Genomic DNA, 21816 nt, shown 5'->3' with positions numbered 1-21816 from the left:
GACCTCCAGGTCCCGACACGCCCACCCTTCGTGTCCTCGTCTCAGGATGAGCTCTCACAAGGGGCTCCGTTCAGGCCGCTGCCCCCCACACGTCCCCCTCAGGACGTGGACCCCGAGGGTCATCGTCACCCACAGCTCAGGGAGGCTGGGGTGCAGGGGGACCCATGACACCCCTAACCTGGCAGCTTCCCACACCACGGGAGACTCGTGTTGTGTTCCGTGCCGCGACCCCAGCCCCGTGGGCACGGCGGGGGCAGCAAGACCGCGGTGACCACTGTGCCTGCGGCGGCCCCGGCTGCACCCGAGAGGCCCTCTCCCCGCCCTTCCCGGTCCCGGGGACACACGAGGAGAACGAATGAGTCACCTCTTAAAGGCGCCTGAGCCGCATGGGGCCGGTGAATAAACTTAGCCCTGGACTGGAAACGTCTTCTTGCCTTTAGCCGATAACCACAATCTGCGCCCACACACTAACACGCTCCCGCTCTTAGAGCAGGACGCCTCCGAGTTTCCTGTCCGCTGGTGGGAACCCCCGGGTGGCGGGCAGGGACAGCGTGGGCGGGGAGGGGTCGCATGGCAGGCAGGCCGCTGGGGCCACGAGCCACCTCCCCACGCGGGGCTGGGCAGGTGCCCCCGTAGGACGCCTCCGGGGGCTCGGCACGCTGCCCCCCGGGTTGTGGGTCGTGGCGAGGGACAGGTCTTCCCCGCGGGGCGCTCCCGCCTCCTTCCGCCCTGGCAGGGTCCCGGGTGAGGCCGGCCTCCTTTCCGAGCCTCCAGCTCCGTGGGCCGCCCCAGCCTCGTTCCAGGCCCCGTCGCCCGGGGAGCAGGCTGCTGTCACCGACCTGCCCGGGAGGCGGTCAGACACCTGGCGAATCAGGCGGCCGGTGACCCGATTAGGCAAGACAGACGGTGCCCTAGCTGGCTGCCCCCGGCTGCCCTCCAGCTGCCCCCTGGCTCTCTGCCGCCCGCCCCCACCCCGGCATCATGGCACCGCAGCCTTAGCCAGCACCGGGGAACTGGGACAAGTGGCCACGAGAGCCAGCCGCGCCCCTCCCCCCCTCATTAGAGCCCGGAGGAGGTGTCAGCTTTGCAGGGATCAGGCATCGCCCGGAGCGAGCCCGCAGCGGGGCTGTCTGTCACCGGGAGGGTGCAGTGGTGTGGGCGGAGCTGGCGGCACGACAGCGCCTGTCACTAACCAAGGCAGCAGCCTCCTGGGGCGCTGGGAGGGCCCCCAGCCGGCCTTCAGGGGTGTCCTCACGCAGGGAGCCTCCAGAGGCTGAGGCAGGGCCCCCTGGTTGAACGGAGGTGGCCGGCCCCCAGAGGCCAGTAGGTGGGAGACGCGAGTCCACGTCAGCCCTTTGCAAACGTGCACCTGGCCATGCCATCGGGGGCTCTGTCGGGAGCAAGTGCAGTGAATCTCGGAGACCCCACGTGGACGCGGGCTGGGTGCCTGCGGGGCGGGCCTGGCGAGGCGGCGAGAGGCGGCCACAGACGGTCATCGTGGGAATGAAGTTTCCTTCCCCAGCCGCGCTGCCTCTCGGCCAGGAAATGAATGAACCTCCTCGTTCCTCAGTGTCCTCTGTGGTGACGGGGACGGGGGCGGGCAGCGCCCTCATTTGCAAGTGGCCTCTTTCTCTCCAGGAATCCTGTCTGCCGGGCGACAGCCCAGTGGCTCTCTGAACCGGTGGCCGGTGGCAGCGAGGAGACCCCGGCGACTGGGACCTGGGCTGGGAGCGGGCGGGGCTCAGACGCGGGTCCCCCAGCCCAGGAGGCTCCTGGCTGCCCCGCCTAGGGCCATGCTCTGCGGGGGGGGGGGGGGGGTGCCCACGGCTTTCTCACCAAACCCAGGACTCGCTCCCTGCAGGACCAGCTCACCCCTCCCGCAGGCCCACCGCCCCGGACGTTTCTGAGCACCTACTGTGTGCACAGGACCATTTCACAGCTGGAGGCCAAGCACCGGGCTGTGGGGCAGGCACACTCTGCGACCTCGGCAGGTCACATGCCAGCGTCTCTGCCCGCCTCACCTGCGGGAAGGGGAGGCAACCGTCCCGCCCCCCGGCCTGTGTTAGCGATCGGGTGCTGATGGCCAAAGCTCACTTCCTGCTACGTCCCGCTCATCCTGGGCTGGTGTCACAGGCATCCTCGGCTCCCAGCACCCCGGCTACTCCCCATCCTGGGGTGCTGACTCTGTTCCTACACCTGCACCCCCTTCCCACTACTCCTTCCAGGAAGCGCAGTGACAGGGCCCGGAAACGGGGCGGGACCAGGGCTTTCCTGGGTGGCCGGTGACATCAGTCTACGGCATACAACTCTTCATTGTTTTATTTTATTTTTTAAAATATATTTTTATTGTCCTAATCATTTAGCTCAGGGATAGAGCGTCGGCCTGCGGACTGAAGGGTCCCAGGTTTGATTTCGGTCAAGGGCATGTACCTTGGTTGAGGGCACATCCCCAGTGGGAGGTGTGCAGGAGGCAGCTGATCGATGTTTCTCTCTCATCGATGTTTCTAACTCTCTATCCCTCTCCCTTCCTCTCTGTAAAAAGTCAATAAAATGTATTTTTAAAAAATATATGTATATATATTTTATTGATTTCAGAGAGGAAGGGAGAGGGAGAAGAGAGAGAGAGACATCCATGATGAGAGAGAATCATGGATCAGCTGCCTCCTGCACGCCCCCTACTGGAGACCGACGGCAACCTGGGTTCATGCTCTGACCAGGAATCAAACTGTGACCTGTTTCCTAGATCAACGCTCAACCCCTGAGCCCCACCAGCAGGGCCAGCGCTTCATCGTTTTAAACCAAGGCCCATTAAGGCAGCCTGGCCGCGGCCCTGCCTCCCTCAGGGTGCTCTGCCTTAGCCCCGGGGCCCCTCCTCCCTCGGGGGGCTCTGCCTTAGTCCCAGGGCCCCACCTCCCTCAGGGTGCTCTGCCTTAGCCCCGGGGCCCTGCCTCCCGGGGGGGGGGGGGGGGGGGGCTCTGCCTTAGCCCCGGGGCCCCATCTCCCTCTGGGTGCTCTGCCTTAGCCCAGGGGCCCCGCCTCCCTCGGGGTGCTCTGCCTTAGCCCCGGGTCCCGGGGTTGGGACGTGATTGCTTCGGGACCTGCTGCCCTGGGCAGTGACCAGGCCCCCCTCGGGGTGTAGGTCAGCACCCCCCACCGTGTGTGGCATTCTCATGTGTAAGCGACGCCCTCTGGGGACCGTGGACCCAGCACCGGAGGGGCAGCCCTGGGGCGGGGGGAGCTGGGGTACAGACCCCACAGGGGCCCTCCTCATCGCGTCTCTTCCCTGGCGCTCGGGGTCTGGGGGGACAGACCTCACCTTTCCCTTGCGCCTCAGCTCCTCCGGGAGAAGCTGGAAATGCCACTTCTGGGGAAACACTCCGTTTCGTGCACTTTTTCTATACGCAGGAACGGCCCTTTTTCCTTTTGGGAAAATCGAAGTGGCTTTCAAATGTCAAATTTTTAGACTGAGGACAAACTGCCTTTTAAATACCACGTGGCCCAGGATTGATGCTTCCGTACTGCACCTGGGCCGTCTTCCCCAGCGCCCTCAGCGCCAGGCATCAGGGACACCTGTGGGGGGGGGGGGTGCTTTTTTAAAACGTGTTTTTATTGATGTCAGAGAGGAAGGGAGAGGGAGAGAGAGAAACATCAATGGTGAGAGAGAACCATGGACCGGCTGCCTCCTGCACGCCCCACTGGGGATCCAGCCCGCAGCCCGGGACCCTTCAGTCCGCAGGCCGACGCTCTATCCACTGAGCCACACCGGCCAGGGCTCTCCTCTCTCTCTAACGTCGCTTGTCATAAAAAAAAAAAAAAAAAAAAGGAAAAAGGGGAAAGAATCCCAGCAGCCACTGGGAGACCAGCGAGACGCACGCAGATAAACTTAAAAGACCGTTTCCTCTGCGGTTCTTGGGGACACGCGCGGGGCGTCCTCAAACACGTGTGCACGCGCCTGGACTAGCTATGCAGGCAGCGCCCATCAACATACATGTCCCGTCCGCCACCAGCTGTCAGCTGGTCCCGTGTGCGCACGTTTTGGGGGGAATCCGTGAGCCGGGGAGTTAGAGCGCACGGAGATGCTCTGCGCAAACACCAGGTGGAGGTACACGGACCCCCAGGTCCTCACGGCTCTGCGCGACCGGATTTCAGCACCCAATATCCCGTGAGCGCTCAGGGCGCGTGCAGTACCCCCAGGGCGGCCACCACACCACAGACACACCGCCCCGCCCCACGCACCGCACCGCCCCAGGCACCGCCCCACCCCGCCCCAGGCACCGCCCCGCCCCACGCACCGCCCCGCCCCGCCCCACGCACCGCCCCACCCCGCCCCACGCACCGCACCGCCCCACGCCCCGCCCCATGCACTGCCCCACGCACCGCACCGCCCCACGCCCCGCCCCATGCACTGCCCCCACGCACCGCACCGCCCCCACGCACCGCACCGCCCCCACGCCCCGCCCCATGCACTGCCCCCACGCACCGCACCGCCCCCCGCACCGCACCGCCCCACGCCCCGCCCCATGCACTGCCCCCACGCACCGCACCGCCCCCACGCACCGCACCGCCCCCACGCACCGCACCGCCCCACGCACCTGCTCACACCCAGCTCTCCCGCAGCTGCCCCTCAGCGACCCCGCGCTCTCTGACCTCCACGCCCTCTTCACGCAAACTCCGTGAAGACGGGGAAGCAGGTGGGGAAGCAGGTGGGGCAGCAGCAAATGATGAGCCGAAAGCAGCTCCCAGGACCCTCCCTGCTGCCACCTCCCGGAGCGCGGCCGGCCAGGCCTCGCAGCACAGCCCTGGCCGGGACGCAGAGGGAGACGGTGAGAAGGAGCAGGACGCCACAGCGGCCTCAGCCCGCTCACGTCGGGTGTGGGTGCCGGGCACGTGGCGATGGCGAGCTGTGGGGGAGCGGGGGCACGTCCTAAAGACACGCATGTTCCTCGGGAAGACATGGCCATCACAGGTGCCTGCGCCTCCGCACGCTCACCCGCCACGTAACCCACAGAGCCACGGGTGGCAGCACCCCGCGGGCGGCGGCGGCTCAGTTCCTCTCGGCGATCACAGGCTGGGGAGACCTGACCCCCTCCAGTCGCCCCGGCCAAGCTGGAACTCCGGGGACACGACGCGATGACGTCAAACCCACGCTCTTCTCGGGTGCCAGGGCGCCGTCCCCGAGAGACCGCCGTGGGCTCCGCAGCGAGGAGGGAGGGATGCTGGCCAGGCACACGCCCGGGGGTGTATTCCTCACCACTGGCAGCTGGGGCGCCAGCCAGGCCTGCCCGGGGCCTTCTGCCCACCTCCCCGCGCCACCTGGTCCAGGTGCCATCCTGTCCCCCCCGGACGCGGGCCCGGCCTCCTGCCGCCACCCTTGGGGGCCCCTGCAGCTGGAGCAGCCGAGGGAAGACACGTGGCCTCTCCCGCCCGGCTGTGTGGCTCAGGGTTGAGCAGCGACCCATGAGCCGGAGGTCAGGGTTCAATTCCCAGTCCGGGCACGGGCCTGGGTTGCTGGCTCGGTCCCCAGCAGGGGGCGTGCAAGAGGCGGCGGGTGGACGATTCTCTCTCATCCTGGATGTTTCCCTCCCCCGCTCCCTTCCTCTCTGACGTCAATAGAAACACACGTGTTTTTAAGTGACGCTCTGCAGTCACCTGTCCCGCGGCCTCCTGTGGCCGTGGCAGCAAGAGGACGCAGCTGCTCAGCAGTGTGGCCGGTCCAGCAGGGCCCCGGAGGCAAGCAGGACCCTGAGCGGAGCCAAGAGCGTCCCTGGGAGGAGGTGCTATTTAGTTTCCGTTTTCAGAGCCAGGAAGGAGCTGGCTTCAAGGCAGGTGCAGAGCGATTCCCGCCGAATAAATGACGGGGCGCCCTCCCCGGAGACACGCAGGCGCCTCCCTGGCACCCGGCTTTAATTAGGCTCTGCTCCCCCCCTTCCCGACACCCCCCGAACCCCCCCCGCACCCCCCGCCCCCGTCCCCCGGCTCCACGCAAGGTACGTGCGGAGCACAGACGCATCAAACATGTGCTGACAGGTGTGTGAGCTCAGAGAGCGTGGGGCCGGTGTGTTTTGCTTTCAAAAAGCTAAAGTGTGTGGCCCAGTGGCCAGCGCGTCAGCCCACGGACTGGAGGGTCCCGGGGGGGGCGGGGGGCAGTGATTCCGGTCAAAGGCACGAACCTGGGCGGCAGGTTCCCCGGCCCTGGTTGGGGCGTGTGCAGGAGGCAGCCAATGGATGTGTCTCTCACATCGATGTCCCTCTCTGTCTCTCCCTCTCTCTCTTTCTCTAAAATCAATGGGAAAGTGTCCTCGGGTGAGCATTAACCTCAACAACAACCACAAAAGCAAATGGAGCCCCTGGACACTGGACTTGAAAATACCTGCAGAGGGCCCCACTTTGCCCGGGACCCCCCTCCTCACACCTGCGATTCTGGAACATTCCCCCCACCTCCCGCCCCCCACCAGCCGTGGACGTCTTCCATCCTCACGTCCAGCGGCATCGGCAGCAGCCCCGAGCCTGTGGGCTGCGGATCCCGGCACCCCTGGGGGAGGGGCCCCGCGGGTCTAAGCAGGACCCGGAGCCTGGTTCCCTGGACTTGCAGCCAGCGCTGGGGGAGCAGGAGGAGCCGGGGAATGTGCACACAGTTTAACAGCTGAGGCCTCAGTTCTCCCTCCTTTTCAGGTTTAACTGGTTTGACGTAACGGGTGAAGCCAGACTAAGCTCTGAACAGAGGAATCCTATCCTAACGTGCCACTGGACTTTGCACGGGGGACCCATAAACGATAAGGTTCACGGAACAAAATCAGCCAAAGCTGACGAAGGGAGGGCGCACACATGCCGAACGAAATGGCTCTGGGTGCTCTGATTCCACTGCTTCGCGTTACCGGCAGCGCCTGGGCCAGAGCGGTCGCCGTGTGAAAACAGGCGTGGACAAAAATATGTCCACTTCCGTGGGTTCTTCTAATTCTGAAAACGGACTGTGTGTTAATAACCACTGACCTTATACTCACCCCAAGCGCGTGTACATTTTGGGGGACGCCCGGTGGGTGTGTAAAGAACTTTCCACACGATGACAGACACCAAACCGCAGATCCGGGATGCTCCCTGAACAGCCAGCAGGAATTTAGAGAGAAAACAGCGCACCGGCACCTGCCTATCCACACCCTCTTCAGGCAGAGCGAAAACCGAACGGAGCCAGAGAGGAACAGGGGCGCCACCTCACCCAGCAGGCGCCAGGCCAGGAGTTCAGGAGACGCCTCCTCGGAAATCCACAAGCCGGACAGGGAAGGGTGACACCGATAAAGTGTTGATTTTTCTTTTTTTTTAATCCAGAATTTTACATTCCACGAGGTGACTCTTCGGAGTGAAGGATGAAGGGGACGTTTCAGAAACACAAACACGGTGGGAAGTCTCATGAAGACCCGCCCACAGTGACTGGGAGCCGTTCCTCAGGACGGAGGGGGGGAGCGCCTGATGGACACCCGGGCCCCCAGGGAAGGACCCCTGCGCCTGGAACAATCGGTTTGAACGCCGCTGACTCCGACCTGATGGAGCGGGTGACGGCGATCGTGCGCGGGTGAGTGGGCGATCACAGCGTCTGGGGAGGGGCGGGGGAGAGGGACGGAGAAGGGAGGGGGAGAGGGGCAGAGAAGGAAGCTGAGAATGTTCCCTTGTCAGGTACCTGCCCCCCCGTGCGGCCGTGCCGTGTTATTAGAAGGGGACGTACGTAGTTAAAAACGTGCATTGAGCCCTGGCCGGTGTGGCTCAGTGGATAGAGCGTGGGCCTGCGGACTGAAGGGTCCCGGGTTCGATTCCCGGTCAGAGCACAGGCCCGGGTTGTGGGCTCCATCCCCAGTGGGGGGGCGTGCAGGAGGCAGCCGGTCCACGATTCTCTCTCATCACGATGTTTCTGTCTCTCTCTCCCTCTCCCTTCCTCTCTGGCATCAATAAAAAAATATTTTTAAAAAAACGTGCGTTGAAGGCAGCCACTATTTTAAAATGAATATAACACATACAGCGAGAGACACGAGGAGAGGAAACCTCGCCACATGCTCCGTTGAAATCCGACGAGACGGAAACGAGGGCAAGTCTAAAAAAGAAATAAACAAGCGCGACGAGCAGAAACCTGCTAAACCAGGACGGGGAGTCGGGCGATGGTATTTTAAGTCACTTTAAACGTGAAGGGTTTAGAGATGCCGGTTAAAGTGCAGAGATGGTCAGAGTGAAAAAAACAAAAACAAACAAAAAAAAAACGGACCCATTGTGTGTCGCTAGCGAGAAGCCCCCTTTGCATGTAACACGTCAGACAGGCCGGACGTCACGTACAGACAGATGGAGCAGCCGTCCGTTTCCGACGCGGCCACGGTCTGTGCGGGGAAAACCCTCCGGGAGAAAGGGGGGCTTGCACAGCGGTGAAGGGGTCCATTCGCCACGAAAACGGAACGGCCTGAAGGCTGTAGGCACCTAACCCCGCGGCGTGTGCGTCTGGTGGAGGACCAACGAGGAAACAGGCAGATCCCCGATGGCACGGGAAGACTCAGCCCCTTCGGTGAGGGACGGTGGCGGCGGCCGGAACCGGTTCACGGTGGACTCGGCCTGAACAGCACCATCCATCAGGCGGGCCTGCCTGACATTACAGAGCCCCGCTCGGCCCACACGGACACCCATGCCCCTCAGTTCCCGTTACACGTGCACCTCCAGGGACCACGCCGTGGCCACCGACGCGCCTTCGCGGGTGGAGGAGTCCAGGAATCGCACAAACTCTGCTCCAGGCCGCGGGACTCATCTAGCAACGCCCAGCGGGAAGACGGACGCGGGGCGCCGAAGTATGTGGGGCAGGGGTCCTCAAACTGTTTAATCAGGGGGCCCGTTCCCTGTCCCTCAGACCGTGGGAGGGCCGGACTATAGTTTAAACAAAAAAAAAAAACTATGAACAAATTCCTATGCGCACTGCGGGCCCGGGACGCGTCGGCTGCTAAGCAGGACAGGCAGCGGCCCCCGGCGGGCCGGATCCGTGTCCTCGGCGGGCCGCCTGTGGCCCGCGGGCCGTCGTTTGAGGACGCCTGATTTGGAGGTTAAACAATATGCTCCCCAGGAACACGTGGGTCCAGAAGACTCTTAAGGAAGATGTTCTAAAAATGGAACCGAATAAAAATATTATTAATCAAAATTTGCGGGTGTAGCACATCAGTGATTAAAGCAAACGGTTATGGGAGAAGCTGCCTGCCTGAGGGAGTAGGAAGGGTCTGACGTCGGTAACCGAGTCTTCCACACCAGGAGCCGGAGAGCGGGGCGCGAAGCTGAAAACACGAGAAAACATCGGCAGAAAACGGCAGAAATCGGCGAAGAAGAGATCAGGGAAGCGAGAGAAGAAACAGCAACACGAAAGGCTGGCTGGTGGGAGAGATGGACGAAACCGATGGATCTCCAAAGAGCCTGAGCAGGAAGGAGATGGGACGCACCGTCGACAGCACAAATGCAGGACCAGGACCAGGACCAGGAAGGACCAGGACACACAGCTCCATGCCCGCCATTTGGTATTTTAGATAAAATGAGTCAATTCCTGGAAAAGTACGAACTGTGGAGACGCAGGCGGCAGCAGATCCCGTGACTGGGCGTGAAGACGCCGAGGTACCTTACAGAAGCTGTCCATCACGAGGAACCCTAGCCCCCAGACCAGGGGTCCCCCTGGTGGATGCCACCGGCAGTGGAGGAAGAGGTGATACCCACTGCCCGCCCCCCCCCCCCACCCACCCAGGCCCACTCCTCCTCCGCAGCTGCCCTGAGGGCAGGGGAGTTGCTACCCGTCACAAAAGCCGAGCTTTCAACGCAGGGACTGGCTGTGCAGCAGGAGGGAGCGGCCGGCTCAGTCTGTGCGACCGGCTCCCCAGGCAACTCCCCCCGCCGAGTGCCAGGAGGTGAGGGACGGAGCCCAGCACCTCGCTCGCCATCCCAGCTGTGGGCACGGGAGGTCGGGGGAGCTTCCCCGGGGACCACGCTGTCTCCATGCCAGGGGTAGCTTCGCCGCTGCCAGGCGCCCCTCGTGGCGGCTGTCTTTAAATTATTAATCATTTTTTTAAAAATATATTTTATTGATATTTCACAGAGAGGAAGGGAGAGGGATAGAGAGCTAGAAACATCGATGAGAGAGAAACATCGATCAGCTGCCTCCTGCACACCTCCCACTGAGGATGTGCCCGCAACCAAGGTACATGCCCTTGACCGGAATCGAACCCGGGTCCTTTCAATCCGCAGGCCGACGCTCTATCCACTGAGCCAAACCGGTTTCGGCTATTATTCATTTTTTAAAAATTGTTTTAAAAATATTTTTATTGATGTCACAGAGGAAGGGAGAGGCAGAGAGAGATAGAAACATCCATGATGAGAGAGAATCCTGGATCGGCTGCCTCCTGCACGCCCCCTCCTGGGATGGAGCCCGCAACCCGGGCCTGTGCCCAGATGGGGAAGTGAACCCTGACCTCCTGGTTCCTAGGTCAACGCTCAACCACCGAGCCATGCCGGCTGGGCTTTATTTTTTTAATTTTCTGCAAACGTATTTTTATTGATTTCAGAGAGGAAGGGAGAGGGAGAGAGAGATGGGAACATTATGGTGAGAGAATCATTGATTGATTAATCATTTTTCAGCAAAGGACTGCGTTTCCATGTGTACTGGGATCTGCTAATCAGTGACCTGCACCCCCGCTTCCCCCCCCCCCCCAGGCTCAGGGCTCGGCTGGAGGCAGAACTAGGAAGGACCCGTGCCTGCTCCTCGCAGCCTCAGGCCACGCCCCGGGGAGTGGGAGCCCACCGCCGGGTCCATGCCAGGGGTCAGTGCCAGGCCCGCCCTCAGGCTCTCTCCTGGGGAGGCCAGGCCGCCCTCCCCCTAGCCTCCCGCTGGCCTGGGTGGAAGGCAGGCCACTAACGAGGGTGAGGACCGTCCCAGCTGGACCAACCTGTGGTCAGTTCCAGACCGCCCCCCAAGGTCAGGCCCGAGGATCCCACACGCCCGCAGGGGGAGGGAGGGCCCGCCCCGGCTCCTGCTTTCGCCCCAGAAGGCTTGTCCCGAACCCCGAACCCCGAACCCCGAGATGGGGCGGCACTGGGAAGTGCGCTTGCCGAGCGGGAGCCCTGGCGCTTCCCGCGGCCTCATTAGAGCCGTTCCGGTTTATTTTTAATGTTATAAGCTCAGCTAATGCTTGTCTAATTTTGAAATGTTTCCCCAGCCACAATGATGAGGCTATAAATGGAGAAAGTGATGGGATTTGTAAGCCTGGGAGCCGCTGGGAGAGGGGCCGGGATTCGGGGAGCCGTGCCCTCCGGCGGCCGCGGGCGGGAGGCCCACTGGTGCCCGAGCCCCAGCCGGTCACCTCGGAATGCAGGGGCTTCTGAGAGGCGGAGGGGGTCCCACTCCTCCCTCCCCAGGAAAGGGGTCCCGGCCCCTCCCTCACGCCCCGTTGACCCAGTTCTGCACGTAGTTGGTTATAAGGCTTCTGAGTCCTGCGGAGGCTGCGTGACGGGGCTCAGAGTCGGGAGAGGTGAGCTGTGAACACATACACACACATACACACATACACACACACATACATATACACACATGCACACACACATACATATATACACGTGCGCACACATACACACAAATACATATATACACACACATGCACACACACATACATATATACACACGCACACATGCACACATACATATATACACACATATACACACGCGCGCGCACATATATACATATATACACATACACAAACATACATATATACACATATACACACGCACATACACACATACACAGACATATATACACATATACACACGTGCATACACACATACATATATACACATACACGCACATAGATACACATATATGCGCACACGTATGTGTACACATGCATATACATATATACACACATACACATACATGTATACACATATATGCACATACATGTACATGTATATATACACATACACACATGTGCACACATATATACACACACGTGACAGCAGAGCGCCCACAGCACAGGACACAGGAGGACAGCGGTCCAGCAGGCCCGGAGCATGGGCCGGATGATGCTCTTCGCTCAGGAAAACCCTGGAATCTTCCGGCGAGTGAGTGCTTGGAAAGCGGGACCCTGCAGCCGTGGATCCGCGGGCTCACTCCTCTAGCCGTGTGTGTAGCCGTGTGTGTAGTAGTGTGTGTAGCAGTGTGTGTAGTAGTGTGTGTATCAGTGTGTGTAGCCGTGTGTGTAGTAGTGTGTGTAGCCGTGTGTGTAGCCGTGTGTGTAGTAGTGTGTGTATCAGTGTGTGTAGTAAGACCTCCAGGGGCCGGGCCTCCCTCCAGCGAGCGGGCTCCTGTGTAGATCTGGCCCCTGCAGCCTGCGGACCGGGACCCCCGCAGGCCCAGGACCAGACGGGGACTTGTTCCACGGTCCCTGAGGAGCCAGGAGCGTCAGGCGGCCTTGGGCTGGGACACCCGAGTGGGGACTTCGCACCCACCCCAGGCGCATGGGCCACCTTGTTCTCGGTGGAGAGGACCCCTGTGCAGCGCTGGGAGGACTGGTTCCCAGGCCCCGCACCTGCAGGCCCCCGCGGGGAACTGTCTTCTAATCCAGGGCCAGCGCTGAGGGGAAGGGGGACGTGGAGCCAAAGGCGCTCCATCGCTTTGGTCTGGGAAATGGCTGGTGCAGTTATCTGATCCCCGATTCGTTCTGTGAGCACCTACTGTGTGCAGCACGGCCACGGGCTCCATTGGGAGATACACAAATGGTGCATGTGGTCGAAGGTTGCCCATGGCAACGGGGCCCACTCGGCTCAGAGCCCGGACCTGGGGTCCCCAGGACACTGCAGCAGGTCACCTGGCAGGAGCCCAGGAGGCCATGTCGCCAGCCACCCTGCTTGGGCCAGGAGCTGGGGCTCCCACCCCTGGTGCTGACCAGGACACAGAGCCCTGGCCCCAATCCAGGTCCGCGGACAGGGCAGGATGGGGTGTGGAGAGGGGGGGAGTCAGGGCCAACAGCCTCAGACCCCTGCTGTGTGAATGACTGTATCACCTTCTGCGAGCCACACCCCTGTGAGCCACTCTTCCCTGGAGCCACGCCCCCAGGCCACGCCCCTTCGGAGCCACGCCCCTTCGGAGCCACTCCTTCCTGGAGCCACTCCTTCCTGGAGCCACGCCCTCAGGCCACGCCCCTGTGAGCCACTCCTCCCTGGAGCCACACCCTCAGGCCACGCCCCTGATAGCCACTCCTCCCTGGAGCCACGCCCTCTGGCCACGCCCCTCTGGAGCCACACGTCTTGGAGCCATGCCTTCCTGGAGCCACGCCCTCTGGTCACGCCCCTTTGGAGCCACTCCTCCCTGGAACCATGTCCTAAGGCCACACCCTCTGGTTACGCCCCTTTGGAGCCACTCCTCCCTGGAACCATGTCCTAAGGCCACGCCCTCTGGCCACGCCCCCTTTGAAGCCACGCCTTTGGGAGCCACGCCTCCTGGGAGCCACTCCTTCCTGGAGCCACGCCTCCCTCAAGGACTCAGTTCTCCAGGGGCAACAAGGACTCTTCCCTCGCAGGGCTGTGGTCACTGAGGGAGCCTGCGGTTCCGCGTCTGGTCAGGCCCATAGGACTCTCTTGTTCTCTCTAATGCCCTTGCCAACATGCCGCCCTCTGCTGATACCTCGCTCTCGTTTGAGGTCTGTCTCCTCCACGTCAGGGTCATCCGATGAGGCCCAGACAGTGAGTCCTGCACGTTGTCTAAACCTGGGTGACCGTAGGGTCCCAGGACCCAGGAGCTGTGATGAACACTCGGTAACTAAGGGAAGGAACACCATTTTCCAGTGTTTGACACAGGAATGAGGAATAAAAATTACAAAGCGGCGCGTCTTCACACAGAGGAAGCGTGGCCTGCAAGGGGAGGCGGGGTGGGGAGCCGGGGGCGCCAGAGCATCCTGTTGGGAGGGGGAGCCATAGGCCCGGCCCTGGGCAGCCCTGCCTCCCGGGAGCTCAGCATCCGCATCCTGTCCAGCCTGAGGACACGGCGCCACGTGGTCCCGCTCAGCAACACATTTTTTTCTTTTTTAATTTCCTGAGCCATGATTAAAACGGAGCTCAAGTGCAAACCAGCACTCCTTAGGAAAACGTTCCTTTCCATATACATGACTTATAGCCGATTACCAGGTACTTCATTGATCTTCTCTCTTTCTTTTCCTTAACCCTCACCCGAGGATATGTTTCCACTGATTTTCGAGAGAGTGGGAGAGAGAGGGACACGTCGATGGGTCGCCTTCTGCACGAGCCCTGACCAGGGCCTGGGCTGGGGAGGAGCTCGCAACCAATGTAAGTTCCCTGGACCAAAATCGAACCCGGGACCCTTTGTTCCGCAGGCCGACGCTCTATCCACTGAGCCACACTGGCCAGGGCTCATTGATCATCCTGATCGTCACAGCCGCAGGGAGATGGGGTCAGCGTCCCTGCTGGTTGGCCCGCGAGGTCCGCCCAGCTCCCCTGGTCGGGGAGAAGGACAGGATGGGTGCTCACTGTGACCTGTGAGACCTGCTGTGCAGCCCTGTCTGCGGCGAAGGGCTGGGGACTGCCATGGGGCACTTCATGGCTGTTTAGTTTTTTTAATAAAGGCTTGCTTGTGGGACTTTGCCGGTAAGACGCTAAGTCTTCTCATTTCCTGTCGCTGACGCGGCTGATGGACAGGGCGGGCGGAGGTGAGCCTGCCTTTAGAGACTGCGTCCCTTCATGAGAGCGTGGGGGGCGGGGGGCAGCACCATTGCTTTTCTGGGCGCTGCCGCTGCCCACATGGCCACACCCTCCGCGGTGCCCCCTCCCGCCACCTCCTGGACTTCCCGGACCTCCCGGGTCCGTGTCTGTCTGGTCCTGACTTGGAGATGAGACATGGGGCACAGCGAGCCCAGCACTCGCCGGCGTCAGGGAGCTGGGAGGGCGGCGGGGGCTCAGAACCAGCACTGGTCTCAGGGACACGGCGGGCGCCCGGGACGCTGCCCTGGCGGACCTCAGGCCTCCGCACTTCCCTGGACACACTTCCCTGGTCGGTCACTTCCCTGGTTGGTCACTTACTTCCCTGGTGGGTCACTCACTTCCCTGGTGGGTCACTTCCCTGGTTGGTCGCTTCCTTCCCTGGTGGGTCACTCACTTCCCTGGTGGGTCACTTCCCTGGTCGGTCACTTCCCTGGTGGGTCACTTCCCTGGTCGGTCACTTCCCTGGTGGGTCACTTCCCTGGTCGGTCACTTCCCTGGTGGGTCACTGTTTTGTGTCTGAGGGCGTTTCCCATGAGGGTGACCTTCTAGCAGTGGGCACACCCCTCCCCAGGTGGCGGCCTCCTGCAGGGCCGAGGCCTGAAGACACCAGCAGGCCCAGGAGACGGTGAGATCCAAGTGCAAATGGCAGCCAAAGCCGCCCGCTCAGGTGCAAGCCCCAACAGGCACCTCCACCTCCCCGCCTCCACCTCCCCACGTCCACCTCCCTGCCTCCACCTCCCTGCCTCGCCTCCACCTCCCCACCTCCACCTCCCCACCTCCCGGGAAAGGCGGGCCCGGCTGCTCCAGCCCCAGCGCCGTGCGTTTCTCCCTTCAACACCCACACGCCATGTGTCCCAGGATGTGGAGGAAAGTGGTCTGTGGCCCCTTTCCTGCCCCGCTGCCTTGTGCTGCCGGCAGCCAGGTGACCCTCCCAGGTGACCCCTCCCAGGTGACCCCTCCCAGGTGACCCTCCCAGGTGACCCTCCCAGGTGACCCCTCCCAGGTGACCCCTCCCAGGTGACCCTCCCAGGTGACCCCTCCCAGGTGACCCCTCCCAGGTGACCCCTCCCAGGTGACCCTCCCAGGTGACCCCTCCCAGGTGACCCTCCCAGGTGACCCCTCCCAGGTGACCCTCCCAGGTGACCCCTCCCAGGTGACCCTCCCAGGTGACCCTCCCAGGTGACCCCTCCCAGGTGACCCTCCCAGGTGACCCTCCCAGATGACCCCTCCCAGGTGACCCTCCCAGGTGACCCCTCCGAGGTGACCCTCCCAGGTGACCCCTCCCAGGTGACCCTCCCAGGTGACTGGGTAGGCACGAGAACAAGGGGGCGGGGCCACGTAATCCAGCGAAAGGGGCGCGTGAACCAGGGGTGGGGCCTCGTGATCACGCACAGAAAGTCACGCGAGGATGGGGGAGGGGCCACGTGAAGATGGAAGGGATGCAGCCAGGAGCCCCAGAAGCTGAGAGGCAGGAAGGCCCCTCCCTGGAGCCCTGGGAGGGAGCACAGCCCCCGACACCCTGACTGCAGGTTCTGGCCCAGAAGGGAGAGCCCCTGTTCCTGTCGGGTTAGGCCAGTCTTAGTCACCGGAGCAGCAGCCCCAGGACAGGGACCCCACCTGCCCCTCCTTTAGGGGCTCTGACCGGGTTCTGGGAGCAGCTGAGCCCTGTGCCCCGGCCGGGGAGACCCCTAGACCTCTCCTGGCAGGGCTCCCAGGGAGCTCCATCCCTGTGTCTGTGCCTCGGCCCTGCCCCCCGCTCCCCCGGGGGCTCCTGGGCAGTGACAGTGCAGTGGGCACACCAGGCGGGCTGCTCAGTGGGAAGTGCAGGCCACGCGGCTCAGGGACTCCCGCTGCCTGGCCCAGCCCCAGCTGCAGGATGGTGCAGGGCTCTCCAGCCCCGCCCTTTCCTCCCGAGACGCCAAAACTGAGGCTCAGAGAGGGGAGCAGAGGTCCCTACCCCACCCACCTCCCCCTCCACTCAGCCCAGCTCACAGGGCTCCCCCAGTTGCTGCCTGGTTGCCATGGTGTCGGAGGAGGAGGAGGAAGAGGAGGAGGAGGAGGAGCAGGAGGAGATTTCTGAGAATCAATCCAAAAATATACACCAGCTGGCCCCTCCTTCCTCATCCGTCTCTCCAGCACCAAAGCCTCCTTTGGCGCAGGTGGGCGGGGCCTCTTCCCGGCCAGGCAGCCGGGAGCCAAGGAGGTCAAAGAGGCCGAGGGTCCAGGAAGTGGGTTCCGGGACCCCAACCTCACCCAGCAGATCGCCAGGACCTGGGCTCCATCGCCCTCCGCAGCTCCCAGTCCAGGCGGGCTGGTTCCTGCCTCCCCGCCTTCACAGGTGCAGTCCATGCTGTCCCTCCACCTTGAATGCCCTTCCTCATCCTTCAGGGCCCAGCTGGGCTCTGAGTCCCCTGGAGAACCTTCCTGAGTCACCTGGGGCTCCCCCTGCATCCTGCACCCCCCAGCCACAGCCGCTTTCTGGATGACGCTCTCACGGGGCGGTGAGGTCTTGGGGTGTGAGCTCTGCCTCTGTGCCCCAGCCCCTGGCACAGACAGGTGCTCAGTAAATCCGGAAGGAAGGAAGGGAAGGAGGGAGGGAGGGAGGGAGGGAGGGAAGGGAGCAGAGAAACACCTCTCAGGATTGGAGTGGATCTGGACCGTGAGCTCCTGGCACGGGGCTGGGCACGGAGCAAGCCCACTCCCTTCCGCCGCCTCCCCCTGAGCCTGGGCCCCAACACCTTCTGCCTCCTCCCGTTCGGACCCGGCTCAGGGGCCGCCTCCAACCCGCAGGCCTGTGTCTGCTGCCCATTGGGATGTGAGGTGATGACACCAGAAGGCAGACGGGCACTTGGCTCCAGAGCCGGTGTGTTTGGGGGAGAGGCCTCCGTGCTCGGAAATCCCCAGACTGGGCAAACCTGCAAGGGCCTGAGGGCTGACCGAGCAGGGCTTTTCCACCGTTTTCACACAGTGCTTCCTGCAAACAACGCCTTACCGGAGGCCGTTATACAACACAGGTGGAAGCTCAGCTGCTTGGGGCTCCGTGGTGTGTGCTGAAGGGGGGCGGGGGCAGGGGGGGAGGTGTGTTGGGGCTGCAGCGGTTGGCGTTGGTCCTGGCGGTGGGAGGGGGCAGCCAGGAGGGAGGGGGAGCCCTGGGGAGCCCCAGGGCTGACATTTACCACGGTAGAGAAGGGCTTCCGTATCTTCAGAACTTCCTGTTCGTGCCCGTGTGGCTGGGCCAACGAACTCATCTGTCACAGCAAGTCCGTCTGGACGCACAAAAGTGAAAATATATCCCAGGAGAAAATCATGATGACTTCAGCCTTTAATGCTCTCACAGTTCCTTTTTTTTTTTTTTTAATCTTGAAGGGATATTTTAGGGGAAGTGTCTCTTGTCTAGAGGAAATATTTATATGAATTCAGCAGTTCCATCAACATCTCTTCCTTTTGTGAAATTCAAGTAAAATTAAAGTTAAAATTGTGTCAGAAAGATGACTGTTGTGGTTTTATAACAGTGTCTCTGCCCATCTGTCCCGCCCCCAGGCTTTTTTCATTCGACGGTTATGTTATCCACGTTGATGGGCACCCGATGGGACTGGTTATTCCGGCTGCAGGGACTGGGGTTGTGTTTTTCCTCCATCTTTGGGATGGCAGCGTGTTTATGATGCACAGGTGCCAGTGTTTAAAAAAAAAGAAGGAGAAGAAAAATAATCCATCTAAATATCGATTTCAAGTAATTGGAGGAAATAACAGTAAACGGAATGGAAAACCATAGCTCAGTACAAAAAAGGAGAAAATCAGAAATTGAGAGAGAGACAAACTCTGCTGACGGACTGAGTCACCACAGCACACACCGGTTTGTTAGGAAGCGTGACCAACCCTTAGACCAGGGGTGGGCAAACTTTTTGACTCGAGGGCCACCATGGGTTCTTAAACTGGACCGGAGGGCCGGAACAAAAGCATGGATGGAGTGTTTGTGTGAACTAATATAAATTCAAAGTAAAGGAGCGGAGGGGAGAGCAAGAGAACCGGATAGAACAGCCGGATCCGGCCCGCGGGCCGTAGTTTGCCCAAGGCTGCCTTAGACGAACAGCCGACACTCAGTTACCAGAACCATGCGAAAAGGCACACGTCTGCAGTGACCACGCCGCCGGCTAACACAGACTCGAGAAGAAACGGAAGAATCTAGAAAGTTCTATACTTATTAACGTAGCTGATGGTTAAATGTACCATTGAAATGCCTCCACCCAAGACAGATGCTCCGAGCCCACGTGCCCGTACATCCTTCTATTTACAGAAGAACAGCACACACAAGACTCTCACGCACGGCACTCTGCCGGGGATGAGAAAGGGAGAACATGTCCCGGTGTCTTGAGGCCAGAGCCATCTGGATAGGAAAGCCTTGTTTGTCCGCGGCAGACAGATGGTTCAGGGGCAGCGGCAGCGGCGGGCTGAGCCCCGCCCCGCCCCCACCGCGGTGCCCACGGAGAGGTGTGTGACGACGCAGGAGACAAAACACAGAGAGTCCAGGCGATTAAAAGGGGGAGGTTTTCATCTTGCGCTCCCGGGCGAAATTCGCTGGTCCGAGGGTGGGCCAGGGTAGTTCCCGCCAAAATGGGGGCGTCGGTACTTCTTTTATACAGCTGTTTGGGGGGGAGGGCGGAGGGCATGAGCGGTGTGGAATTCCGCCTCGGGCCAGGGGTCCAGGAAGGCGCCAGTTCTCTCTGTCACCATCTACCTTGCAGAGGCATGCATCCAGTTGTCTCTGTCACCATCTACCTTGCAGGGGCATGCATCCAGTTACCTCTGGCACCATCTACCTTGCAGAGGCATGCATCCAGTTCTCTCTGTCACCATCTACCTTGCAGAGGCATGCGTCCAGTTATCTCTGTCACCATCTACCTTGCAGAGGCATGCGTCCAGTTCTCTCTGTCACCATCTACCTTGCAGAGGCATGCGTCCAGTTCTCTCTGTCACCATCTACCTTGCAGGGGCATGCATCCAGTTACCTCTGTCACCATCTACCTTGCAGGGGCATGTATCCAGTTACCTCTGTCACCATCTACCTTTCAGGGGCATGCATCCAGTTACCTCTGTCACCATCTACCTTTCAGGGGCATGCATCCAGTTATCTCTGTCACCATCTACCTTGCAGGGGCATGCATCCAGTTACCTCTGTCACCATCTACCTTGCAGAGGCATGCATCCAGTTATCTCTGTCACCATCTACCTTGCAGAGGCATGCGTCCAGTTCTCTCTGTCACCATCTACCTTGCAGAGGCATGCGTCCAGTTATCTCTATCACCATCTACCTTGCAGATGCATGCATCCAGTTATCTCTGTCACCATCTACCTTGCAGAGGCATGCGTCCAGTTACCTCTGTCACCATCTACCTTGCAGGGGCATGCATCCAGTTATCTCTGTCACCATCTACCTTGCAGGGGCATGCATCGGCTCTGGACTTGCCCCCTGCCTCGACCTAACACCCACATCCTCGTCCTGGGCCTGGCACTGTGTGTGTGACCCAGCGGCCAGAAATCTTTTTGTGGTTGTTGTTAATCCTCACCTGAGAGTGGAGGGAGGAGGGAGAGAGAGAGAGAGAGAGAGAGAGAGAGGGAGAGAGAGAGAAACAGTGATGTGAGAGGAACACATTGGTTGGCTGCCTCCCACACATGCCCTGACCAGGGTGGAGATGGAGCCCTTCAGTCTGCAGGCTGATGCCCCAACCACAGGGCACAGAGCTCAACGGGCCAGGGCCTGACCAGCGACCTTGAGTAAGGACCCCAGCGCACACTTCCCTCTGCCCGCAGCCCTACCGCCTCCATCCTGGGTGCGATCTCAGACATAAGGGAGCCAGCCACGCTGAGGGCTGCCCGGGTGCGATTGTGGGTCCGAGTGCCCCGCCAGCCGGCCACTCACACCTGTGTGTGTGGCCCCGGCAGCACCTGCCCCTTCATCATCTGGGGGGGAGGGGGAGGGGGAGGGGGAGGGGGAGGGGGCAAAGACAGAAGACAGAAGACACAGGCCAGGGCAACAGGCTTCGTAAGATGGGAATCTGGAATCCACACCACAGCAGCCGGCGGTGTGCCATGTTGTTACAGCAACAGACGCGCCTCATCGCCCAGCCTCCCTTCCCCCGGGGACCGCTGCCCCGTCCCCTCTGCTGGCGGCGGGCACAGGAGGGCAGGCAGGAAGCAGAGGGCATCCCTCCATGTCTCAGGCAAGTACATCCTGAGCCCCCTTCCCCCCCCCCCCCCGCACCGCCCCGGGAGCCAGGGGAGCGTGAGGGCCAAGGGCCACTGAGGGAGGTCCAGGTGGCATGGCCAGGTTTAGTGGTGGAAGGTCCAGTCACCCGTTCAGGAAGGCTTGGAGGGGCAGGTGCTGAGGCAGGAGGTCAGGAGTGTGTCCCAGGGGCAGCTGACGGGTGTGGCTGGCGGTGGGGAGGTGAGTGAGACCGGGGGACGTTTTCCGGACGAGCCCTCTCCAGGCCGTGCTGGACGAGCTTCCTCCCAGCCTCCCCCTGAGCTCCCCATCGCCTGCCGACAGCTCCCGGGTGGGACAGCGCTTCCCCGATGCCCCCCACACGCGGCCTTTGCTTGAGTGACGTGAATCTCCGTTGATGGGCTGACACTTCTTTAAAAAGCGCGAGTCTAAGTCGGAGAAGGTGGGCCTCTGCTTCTGCCTTCGGGGCTGGCGCCGTGAGTGATTTCCTCGGGTCGCTCTGGGCGTCTCCATCGATCCATTAGAGGGAAGGTGGCCGTGGCCCCGTCCATTAATCCCGGGCTCCCACATCTGAGTCATCCCTCCACACTTGGGGTGAGCGTTGACATCATCGATCCGCCTGTCTGGAAAATTCTATCATGACAGCGCTTTCGCTAACAATGCAACAGAGAAAGGAATCGTTTGGCTCCTCGCGCCGTTCTCACTGTCTCAAGGCCCGACACCGCTCCTGACCCCGCCATCGATCAAGAGGAAGTTAGATTCTTAAGTGCGCTTTTAACGACTTCCCGCCGGCGTTGGGGACCGCGCGGACGGAACGAATGGAGGGAGGCCG

This window comes from Plecotus auritus (genome assembly GCF_963455305.1).
Source record: "Plecotus auritus genome assembly, chromosome: 3".
NCBI classification, from domain to species: domain Eukaryota; kingdom Metazoa; phylum Chordata; class Mammalia; order Chiroptera; family Vespertilionidae; genus Plecotus; species Plecotus auritus.
This window is presented reverse-complemented; position numbering follows the sequence as displayed.